General features: G+C 33.7%; 1 pseudogene; it reads left to right on the forward strand.

Moving 5' to 3' along the window:
• Positions 1–5304: 5304 nt before the first annotated feature.
• LOC113402438 (uncharacterized) overlaps positions 5305–12707 on the forward strand; it is a 51148-nt pseudogene continuing 43745 nt past the window's right edge.

The following is a 12707-nucleotide window of genomic DNA, read 5'->3' on the forward strand; positions in this document are numbered from 1 at the left end:
AAGCTTACATAAATATATTGTAGATAAAATAAATATATGCTTAAACACAAAAATTGCCCACTAATTATAGCAAAGACCACACAAAGATATCATATATCGACATATCGGTCATTACCTTCTTATACACTATACTACATACATATCGTAATACTAAAAAACATAAAAATACTGAATGATGACACATTGCAAATTAGTATTATCTTGAGAACACCGCTGATTCTTCGGACGTTTCAATTCTTCGATGATTATGCTCAAAAATAGATTTTGCCATGATCCCCATGCTTTATGCAATAAAGAATGAAGATTATGGCCAAATCTCCATTTTTGAATATTAGGACGCTGCTTGTAACCTGCTTTGAGAAATAAAAACACGTTATGCCTGTAAATAATGGCACGATATTCATATTTTGTAAATGGGCATGAAAGGATGGTTCCTGTCCTGTGTTGCTTTAAATCCCATTTTTACTCTTTCTACTGAGGCGCAAATAATATTATTGAAAGTAAATAATTCTTACTGAAGGTTTATAAAAGTTATCAAAGAGATAACGGCTTAAGAACACTATTATAATCTACTCACCTCTGTAGTAGTTATCCATTCGTCTAATTTGTATTAACTGACTAGACACTTATTCCAAGACACAGATTCACAATATGGTACATAATTTAAAAACTTATGATCAGTTAAAAATACATGAAAACACTAAATTATGAGACAATTTGAATTTGTATCAATCTTATAAGTTCCTTCTTAGTAATTCGTCGTCTTCAAACGTAAAAATACGACGGAAGCATTACAAATTAAAAGGGTTGAACCCTGAAAAAGAAAATTACCGAAACAATACACACACGATATTTGTCAACGAAGCGAACATAAGGATAATACTTTTATTTTTTTATATATATAATATTGATATAATCATTGCCTGTCTGAGTGTGTACACACAGAATAAAGTCACTAATTAATAAGAATTTAACGACAACGACTTCAAATACTTCAGAAGTAGAGCAAAATTTAGTTGTCTTAACGCACTGTTCAAACCTCATACAAATTAGTGTTGATAACGGTCCAAATACTTTTTCGCAAGTCGTACTTGCTAGTTGTCAATATCTCGTTACTAAAACTACAGAATATACTAAAAGGACAATTAAGTTTTGGTATTATTTTTATCGATTTTACGCAGGAAAGGCTAAAAAGTGCAAGATTGAACCGATTTTAAGTAGCCACGTTTTTTAGCACTTGCACTTCGTTTCAGTCACCTTCGAACGCAACGTTTGAGGCGGACGAGTTGCGGTCAATCGGTTGCAATTTAGAATAGAATCGGATGTTTAACGTTCCATTAGCCAGCATTCGCGCTTGCATGGCGAGAGTCGAATCGAAATCATTTATTTCAATAGTTAGACACAGTTCAATATTGGATGCGTTTTAATTGCTGCATGGAATTGAATTGGAAATACGAGCCTAAGCTTTTAATCATAATAAAGGGTTGAAATTATTGTCAAAAAAAGGATTCCTCGTGAATGAAAAGTACAAAATTGTTGAATTGATTAAAACATACAATACATAGTGTAAGCCTTGTTTGTAATTGTCTAATTATTTATTTCTTACTTAATGTGACACATGCATCTTAACCGATGATTGCTTATTCAAACCTGACGTGACGAAACGTGCATGTGTCTAATTTCAATGAAATTCTGCTACGTGTGTAGAACCCGCATTGGAGCAGCGTGATAGAATATGCTCCAAACCTTCTCCTCAAAGGAAGAGGATGTCTTAGCCCAGCAGTGGGAAATTTAACGGCTTCCAATGTATGTTGTTATTGTTGATAGTTGCAAATAAATAACTAAGCACATAAGCAATGTTCTTGTTGTTACAGAAAATAACTTGTGAGCTTTAATTACTTAAGAGCATTTCTTTGACGTCACAACTCTTTGCATTCTTCGCTTAAGTGTTACAGCAACAGTCTTCTCTTCCTACCTTTTACCTACATGACGTTACACAAAATTGATTTATTTCCCATATCCTTGAAGAGTACCAAGTGATCAGTTCTTCCTGCCATTCACTTTCAAAAAACATCCATAAACTATTTATTGATAGACACGGTACAAGCTTACATAAATATATTGTAGATAAAATAAATATATGCTTAAACACAAAAATTGCCCACTAATTATAGCAAAGACCACACAAAGATATCATATATCGACATATCGGTCATTACCTTCTTATACACTATACTACATACATATCGTAATACTAAAAAACATAAAAATACTGAATGATGACACATTGCAAATTAGTATTATCTTGAGAACACCGCTGATTCTTCGGACGTTTCAATTCTTCGATGATTATGCTCAAAAATAGATTTTGCCATGATCCCCATGCTTTATGCAATAAAGAATGAAGATTATGGCCAAATCTCCATTTTTGAATATTAGGACGCTGCTTGTAACCTGCTTTGAGAAATAAAAACACGTTATGCCTGTAAATAATGGCACGATATTCATATTTTGTAAATGGGCATGAAAGGATGGTTCCTGTCCTGTGTTGCTTTAAATCCCATTTTTACTCTTTCTACTGAGGCGCAAATAATATTATTGAAAGTAAATAATTCTTACTGAAGGTTTATAAAAGTTATCAAAGAGATAACGGCTTAAGAACACTATTATAATCTACTCACCTCTGTAGTAGTTATCCATTCGTCTAATTTGTATTAACTGACTAGACACTTATTCCAAGACACAGATTCACAATATGGTACATAATTTAAAAACTTATGATCAGTTAAAAATACATGAAAACACTAAATTATGAGACAATTTGAATTTGTATCAATCTTATAAGTTCCTTCTTAGTAATTCGTCGTCTTCAAACGTAAAAATACGACGGAAGCATTACAAATTAAAAGGGTTGAACCCTGAAAAAGAAAATTACCGAAACAATACACACACGATATTTGTCAACGAAGCGAACATAAGGATAATACTTTTATTTTTTTATATATATAATATTGATATAATCATTGCCTGTCTGAGTGTGTACACACAGAATAAAGTCACTAATTAATAAGAATTTAACGACAACGACTTCAAATACTTCAGAAGTAGAGCAAAATTTAGTTGTCTTAACGCACTGTTCAAACCTCATACAAATTAGTGTTGATAACGGTCCAAATACTTTTTCGCAAGTCGTACTTGCTAGTTGTCAATATCTCGTTACTAAAACTACAGAATATACTAAAAGGACAATTAAGTTTTGGTATTATTTTTATCGATTTTACGCAGGAAAGGCTAAAAAGTGCAAGATTGAACCGATTTTAAGTAGCCACGTTTTTTAGCACTTGCACTTCGTTTCAGTCACCTTCGAACGCAACGTTTGAGGCGGACGAGTTGCGGTCAATCGGTTGCAATTTAGAATAGAATCGGATGTTTAACGTTCCATTAGCCAGCATTCGCGCTTGCATGGCGAGAGTCGAATCGAAATCATTTATTTCAATAGTTAGACACAGTTCAATATTGGATGCGTTTTAATTGCTGCATGGAATTGAATTGGAAATACGAGCCTAAGCTTTTAATCATAATAAAGGGTTGAAATTATTGTCAAAAAAAGGATTCCTCGTGAATGAAAAGTACAAAATTGTTGAATTGATTAAAACATACAATACATAGTGTAAGCCTTGTTTGTAATTGTCTAATTATTTATTTCTTACTTAATGTGACACATGCATCTTAACCGATGATTGCTTATTCAAACCTGACGTGACGAAACGTGCATGTGTCTAATTTCAATGAAATTCTGCTACGTGTGTAGAACCCGCATTGGAGCAGCGTGATAGAATATGCTCCAAACCTTCTCCTCAAAGGAAGAGGATGTCTTAGCCCAGCAGTGGGAAATTTAACGGCTTCCAATGTATGTTGTTATTGTTGATAGTTGCAAATAAATAACTAAGCACATAAGCAATGTTCTTGTTGTTACAGAAAATAACTTGTGAGCTTTAATTACTTAAGAGCATTTCTTTGACGTCACAACTCTTTGCATTCTTCGCTTAAGTGTTACAGCAACAGTCTTCTCTTCCTACCTTTTACCTACATGACGTTACACAAAATTGATTTATTTCCCATATCCTTGAAGAGTACCAAGTGATCAGTTCTTCCTGCCATTCACTTTCAAAAAACATCCATAAACTATTTATTGATAGACACGGTACAAGCTTACATAAATATATTGTAGATAAAATAAATATATGCTTAAACACAAAAATTGCCCACTAATTATAGCAAAGACCACACAAAGATATCATATATCGACATATCGGTCATTACCTTCTTATACACTATACTACATACATATCGTAATACTAAAAAACATAAAAATACTGAATGATGACACATTGCAAATTAGTATTATCTTGAGAACACCGCTGATTCTTCGGACGTTTCAATTCTTCGATGATTATGCTCAAAAATAGATTTTGCCATGATCCCCATGCTTTATGCAATAAAGAATGAAGATGATGGCCAAATCTCCATTTTTGAATATTAGGACGCTGCTTGTAACCTGCTTTGAGAAATAAAAACACGTTATGCCTGTAAATAATGGCACGATATTCATATTTTGTAAATGGGCATGAAAGGATGGTTCCTGTCCTGTGTTGCTTTAAATCCCATTTTTACTCTTTCTACTGAGGCGCAAATAATATTATTGAAAATAAATAAATAAAACGGGCAAAAGTGAACCAATTTTGAGTTGCCACGTTTTATAGCAAAAATGCAAAATAAGAAATCATTTACAAAAAAAGTTAAATTCTGCTACATGTATATGTGCGTAACCCGCATTGTAACAGCGCGGTAGAATATGCTCCACACCTGCTCCTCAAAGGGAGAGGAGGCCTTAGCCCAGCAGTGGAAAATTTAAAGGCTGTTAATGTATGTTGTTGTCGTTGATAGTTGCAAATAAATAACTAAGCGCATAAGCTTCTTTCTTGTTACAGAAAACAGCTGGTGCGCTACAGTTACTTAAGGCAATTTTTGTGACGTCACAACCCTTTCATTTGCATTCTTCGTCGAAATCTTCGCTTCAGTGTTTCAGCAACAATCTTCTCATTCTACGTTGTCTGTCTTACGTACAAGAGTTCTTTATTTACAATACAAAACACTAAAATATATGTATATCTAATAATTAATCTTTCATATATTTACACTCTGCACTTTAATGTACCTAATAAATATGTATAGACATTGTACCTATCTTTTAACAGTAGATCGATTCTAATTTATTAGTAATTGGTTGTTTACAAATTGTATATGTATATTATATTTAATAGATTCCATTATCGAATTCGGCGTGAAGTTCGTTATGCTAGAGATGCTTGGTATCAATGCAAGTGTGATTTTGTGGAGGACCTTTATGATAAACATGATACATTTAACCTGTATAAGGAAATAAAATCTTTGGTAGGGCACAAAAAGACCACTCACCAACTTACGGAAGAAAATAATATTCCCATATTAGATATATCAGGAAAAAATCACCTATGGGAACAATACATTTCATCAATGTTTGCCGACGATTTTCGAAGCATAGCGGTAAATTGTGATCTAAATGAGGGATATCCTATCCTGAAATATGAAGTCATAAACGCTCTTAAAAAAGCTAAAACGGGAAAATCAACCGGACCGGATAATGTTCACATAGAGGTACTCAAACTTATTAAAGACGAAAATATTGACTTCCTGGTTAAACTCTTTAATTTGGTATACGACTCTGGCCACTTACCCGAAGACTGGCTAATCTCAACTTTTATTACGCTTCCTAAGAAGACCAACGCAAGAAGGTGCGAAGAGTTTCGAACGATTAGCCTTATGAGCCAAGTATTGAAACTATTTCTGAATATCATCAATGAGCGAATAAGAACTAAATGCGACGAACAACTCGCAGATAGTCAGTTTGGTTTTCGAAAAGGAGTGGGCACGAGAGAGGCCCTTTTTGCAATGCAGGTTCTGGTACAAAAATGCAGAGACATGCAACAAGACGTTTTCCTTTGCTTCATCGATTACGAAAAAGCCTTTGACAGAGTACTGCACGACTGTCTAATTGCAATATTACATTATATCGGCTTAGATGACAAAGATGTACGTATTATCCTGAATCTGTATTGGAACCAGAAGGCTACTGTACGAGTTGACAATGAGGAGACTGATGAGGTAGAAATAAAGAGAGGATTCCGACAGGGCTGTATATTATCACCTACGCTATTTAATTTGTACTCGGAAAAAATAATAACAGAAGCAATTGAAGACCTAGAATGTGGAGTCAAAATAAATGGCCGGTATATTAACAACATCAGATACGCTGACGATACAGTCCTAATAGCATCATCTCCTGAAGAGCTACAATTAATTATGAGCCGTGTTAATGAGTGCAGTGAAAACGCTGGACTGAGGATGAACACATCAAAAACGAAGATCATGATATTGTCTAAACATACCTTCGATGACATTGCTATCATTGTAGCGGGCCAAAAAATTGAGAGAGTGCGCAAGTACAAATATCTGGGGATATGGCTAAATGACACCTGGAGCTGTGAAGGTAAAGACTCGCATCGAAATAACTCGAAGTGCCTTCTGCACGTTAAAAAAAGTACTCTGCAATCGCAGACTTAAGATCCCTGTACGCATACGACTCCTACATTGTTACATCTGGCCTATACTTCTTTACGGATGCGAGGCGTGGACAATTAAAGAAATCCTCAAAAAACGTATCGCAGCTTTCGAGATGTGGGCATATAGACGTATGTTGGCCATAAGTTGGACTCAAAAGGTCTCGAACGTGGCAGTTCTGCGACGCGTCAACCAAAAACGGCAACATTTGGAGATTGTCAAGAAGATAAAAGTTGCATATCTCGGACACGTGCTTAGGCATGAAAGATATGAACTTTTGCAACTCATTATGATGGGAAAAGTTGCCGGAAGGATAGCTGTTGGGCGCAGAAAAAAGTCTTGGCTGTGCAACATCCGAGAATGGACGGGAATTGCGAATACTTTGGTAAGAATTAAATAAAATAGAGTTAATAAATGAATGGTTTTGACCATTGAGGATATATAGAAACCGAAAGTTAAATATCTGTTACTTATATTAGTTAGCTGAAGCTGTATAGCGATAGTCAAAACGTTTTATGCATACAGACAAAAACAGATATTACAAAGATATCAGTAACTTGCTCCATGTGTCCGCGACTCTTGCGAAGACGTTACACAAAATTGATTTATTTCCCATATCCTTGAAGAGTACCAAGTGATCAGTCCTTCCTGCCATTCACTTTCAAAAAACCTCCATAAACTATTTATTGATAGACACGGTACAAGCTTACATAAATATATTGTAGATAAAATAAATATATGCTTAAACACAAAAATTGCCCACTAATTATAGCAAAGACCACCGGTCATTACCTTCTTATACACTATACTACATACATATCGTAATACTAAAAAACCTAAAAATACTGAATGATGACTCATTGTAAATTAGTATTATCTTGAGAACACCGCTGATTCTTCGGACGTTTCAATTCTTCGATGATTATGCTCAAAAATAGACTTTGCCATGATCCCCATTCTTAATGCAATAAAGAATGGAGATTATGGCCAAATCTCCATTTTTGAATATTAGGACGCTGCTTGTAACCTGCTTTGAGAAATAAAAACACGTTATACCTGTAAATAATGGCACGATATTCATATTTTGTAAATGGGCATGAAAGGATGGTTCCTGTCCTGTGTTGCTTTAAATCCCATTTTTACTCTTTCTACTGAGGCGCAAATAATATTATTGAAAATAAATAAATAAAACGGGCAAAAGTGAACCAATTTTGAGTTGCCACGCTTTTTAGCAAAAATGCAAAATAAGAAATCATTTACAAAAAAAGTTAAATTCTGCTACATGTATATGTGCGTAACCCGCATTGGAACAGCGCGGTAGAATATGCTCCACACCTGCTCCTCAAAGGGAGAGGAGGCCTTAGCCCAGCAGTGGAAAATTTAAAGGCTGTTAATGTATGTTGTTGTCGTTGATAGTTGCAAATAAATAACTAAGCGCATAAGCTTCTTTCTTGTTACAGAAAACAGCTGGTGCGCTACAGTTACTTAAGGCAATTTTTGTGACGTCACAACCCTTTCATTTGCATTCTTCGTCGAAATCTTCGCTTCAGTGTTTCAGCAACAATCTTCTCATTCTACGTTGTCTGTCTTACGTACAAGAGTTCTTTATTTACAATACAAAACACTAAAATATATGTATATCTAATAATTAATCTTTCATATATTTATACTCTGCACTTTAATGTACCTAATAAATATGTATAGACATTGTACCTATCTTTTAACAGTAGATCGATTCTAATTTATTAGTAATTGGTTGTTTACAAATTGTATATGTATATTATATTTAATAGATTCCATTATCGAATTCGGCGTGAAGTTCGTTATGCTAGAGATGCTTGGTATCAGTGCAAGTGTGATTTTGTGGAGGACCTTTATGCTAAACATGATACATTTAACCTGCATAAGGAAATAAAATCTTTGTTAGGGCACAAAAAGACCACTCACCAACTTACGGAAGAAAATAATATTCCCATATTAGATATATCAGGAAAAAATCACCTATGGGAACAATACATTTCATCAATGTTTGCCGACGATTTTCGAAGCATAGCGGTAAATTGTGATCTAAATGAGGGATATCCTATCCTGAAAAATGAAGTCATAAACGCTCTTAAAAAAGCTAAAACGGGAAAATCAACCGGACCGGATAATGTTCACATAGAGGTACTCAAACTTATTAAAGGCGAAAATATTGACTTCCTGGTTAAACTCTTTAATTTGGTATACGACTCTGGCCACTTACCCGAAGACTGGCTAATCTCAACTTTTATTACGCTTCCTAAGAAGACCAACGCAAGAAGGTGCGAAGAGTTTCGAACGATTAGCCTTATGAGCGAGAAAAATTGCCCACTAATTATAGCAAAGACCACACAAAGATATCATATATCGACATATCGGTCATTACCTTTTTATACACTATACTACATACATATCGTAATACTAAAAAACATAAAAATACTGAATGATGACTCATTGTAAATTAGTATTATCTTGAGAACACCGCTGATTCTTCGGACGTTTCAATTCTTCGATGATTATGCTCAAAAATAGACTTTGCCATGATCCCCATGCTTAATGCAATAAAGAATGGAGATTATGGCCAAATATCCATTTTTGAATATTAGGACGCTGCTTATAACCTGCTATGAGAAATAAAAACACGTTATACCTGTAAATAATGGCACGATATTCATATTTTGTAAATGGGCATGAAAGGATGGTTCCTGTCCTGTGTTGCTTTAAATCCCATTTTTACTCTTTCTACTGAGGCGAAAATAATATTATTGAAAATAAATAAATAAAACGGGCAAAAGTGAACCAATTTTGAGTTGCCACGTTTTTAGCAAAAATGCAACTTAAGAAATCATTTACAAAAAAAGTGAAATTCTGCTACATGTATATGTGCGTAACCCGCATTGGAACAGCGTGGTAGAATATGCTCCACACCTGCTCTTCAAAGGGAGAGGAGGCCTTAGCCCAGCAGTGGAAAATTTAAAGGCTGTTAATGTATGTTGTTGTCGTTGATAGTTGCAAATAAATAACTAAGCGCATAAGCTTCTTTCTTGTTACAGAAAAAAGCTTGTGTGCTACAGTTACTTAAGAGCATTTTTGTGACGTCACAACCCATTCATTTGCATTCTTCGTCGAAATCTTCGCTTCAGTGTTTCAGCAACAATCTTCTCATTCTACGTTGTCTGTCTTACGTACAAGAGTTCTTTATTTACAATATAAAACACTAAAATATATGTATATCTAATAATTAATCTTTCATATATTTATACTCTGTACTTTAATGTACCTAATAAATATGTATAGACATTGTACCTATCTTTTAACAGTAGATCGATTCTAATTTATTAGTAATTGGTTGTTTACAAATTGTATATGTATATTATATTTAATAGATTCCATTATCGAATTCGGCGTGAAGTTCGTTATGCTAGAGATGCTTGGTATCAGTGCAAGTGTGATTTTTTGGAGGACCTTTATGCTGAACATGATACATTTAACCTGCATAAGGAAATAAAATCTTTGGTAGGGCACAAAAAGACCACTCACCAACTTACGGAAGAAAATAATATTCCCATATTAGTTATATCAGGAAAAAATCACCTATGGGAACAATACATTTCATCAATGTTTGCCGACGATTTTCGAAGCATAGCGGTAAATTGTGATCTAAATGAGGGATATCCTATCCTGAAAAATGAAGTCATAAACGCTCTTATAAAAGCTAAAACGGGAAAATCAACCGGACCGGATAATGTTCACATAGAGGTACTCAAACTTATTAAAGACGAAAATATTGACTTCCTGGTTAAACTCTTTAATTTGGTATACGACTCTGGCCACTTACCCAAAGACTGGCTAATCTCAACTTTTATTACGCTTCCTAAGAAGACCAACGCAAGAAGGTGCGAAGAGTTTCGAACGATTAGCCTTATGAGCGAGAAAAATTGCCCACTAATTATAGCAAAGACCACACAAAGATATCATATATCGACATATCGGTCATTACCTTTTTATACACTATACTACATACATATCGTAATACTAAAAAACATAAAAATACTGAATGATGACTCATTGTAAATTAGTATTATCTTGAGAACACCGCTGATTCTTCGGACGTTTCAATTCTTCGATGATTATGCTCAAAAATAGACTTTGCCATGATCCCCATGCTTAATGCAATAAAGAATGGAGATTATGGCCAAATATCCATTTTTGAATATTAGGACGCTGCTTGTAACCTGCTTTGAGAAATAAAAACACGTTATACCTGTAAATAATGGCACGATATTCATATTTTGTAAATGGGCATGAAAGGATGGTTCCTGTCCTGTGTTGCTTCAAATCCTATTTTTACTCTTTCTACTGAGGCGAAAATAATATTGTTGAAAATAAATAATTCTTACTGAAGGTTTATAAAAGTTGTCAAAGAGATAACGGCTTAAGAACACTATTATCTACTCACCTCTGTAGTAGTTATCCATTCGTCTAATTTGTATTAACTGAGTAGGCGCTTATTCCAAGACACAGATTCACAATATGGTACATAATTCAAAAAGTGTCAGCGTCATATAAAGACAGATAAAGTCAAATGTGTGCAAGAAAATAAGTAAAGTTTATTATAAATTAACAAATTACGTATGAACCCGTTTAACTACAAGCACAAGACATAACATCTCATTTTCAACAATATTCACGATCCTTCTCTGTCTACCTCGCCTATATGTCTATACGTACGAGACGAGAGTTATTTATTTATTTTATCTTTAAATTTAACTTAAAATATACGGATGCAGTATTTAAGTGATCTATAAGTAGGTTTGTCCGTCTGATCTTAAAGTCACAAATCACAAATATATAAGTCGGCTTAAAACTATATTTACTGTGATACGAAGCTGATTTTAACCAAATCATTATAGAAAAGAAGTGAAAAAAGGTTTGACTGTATTGGAGAGCCGACCTTCGAGGCTTATGCTACCGTATGTCAAATAACATAACACAGAACAATACATTTACAGGTTTCGATGTCAGCGATAAGGAAGTAGATAAAATCATTCGTAGAGCAAAAATTAGTTGTCTTAACGCACTGTTCAAACCTCATACAAATTAGTGTTGATGACGATCCAAATACTTTTTCACAAGTCGTACTTGCTAGTTGTCAATATCTCAGTTACAATAATATACTAGAAGGACAATTAAGTGTTTGTGTTATTTTTATCGATTTTACGCAGGAAAGGCTAAATCTGTAGTTAACAAGCGAAGAGAGTACTTCTATATAACCTTTGAAAATATATAAATTGAAAGATATCTTTTATATACACACATTAGCGCTTCGTAAGCGTTTAATTATACGAATACCTATAAAACAATTCCCTACCACTGTATTCTTGGCAGAATTATTTATATTTTACTTTATTTTAAGCTCGACATTTAAAGTTTTAATTAGAATGAATTTAATTTATATTAAAATCCAGCATGTAGCCTCATAATGATGAATACTTTATAATTATGTAGGGGAAGGTCAGGAAATGCGACGAAGAAATTACACAAAAAAATTAAAAACCACAAAAGCAACGAACAGTATACAAAAATGCTTAATTATGATGAAAACATATTTAAAAAGAAACATATTAATCCTTTTTATATTCCAGTGGCATATCTGAAGACTACATCTGATAAGGTGGATGAGAAAAAAAAGCAAGACCAGACGAGACCAGACACTAAAAATTTTATTAATAAACAGCGAAAATATATTAGTAACAAAACTAAGATTTTTTTTGCGATCAAAAAATTTTTTTTATAACTAACGAGAAATAGTTTATCATACTCCTTGTCCGTCGTTTTTATATACTTTTCACTTATGTAATTATGTAAAATATATTTTTTTATGTTTTATATTCCAATAGACTGGACTGGACTCGCCAAATTTAAATTATTAAAATTCAATATGTGCGGTCATTCAATATCTATGGTAAATCAACATATCTGTGGTAAATGGATGCTTAAATGATTTCATAATAAATGATATATAT

The sequence above is a fragment of the Vanessa tameamea genome, chromosome Z, assembly GCF_037043105.1.
Source record: "Vanessa tameamea isolate UH-Manoa-2023 chromosome Z, ilVanTame1 primary haplotype, whole genome shotgun sequence".
In the NCBI taxonomy this organism is placed as follows: Eukaryota; Metazoa; Arthropoda; class Insecta; order Lepidoptera; family Nymphalidae; genus Vanessa; species Vanessa tameamea.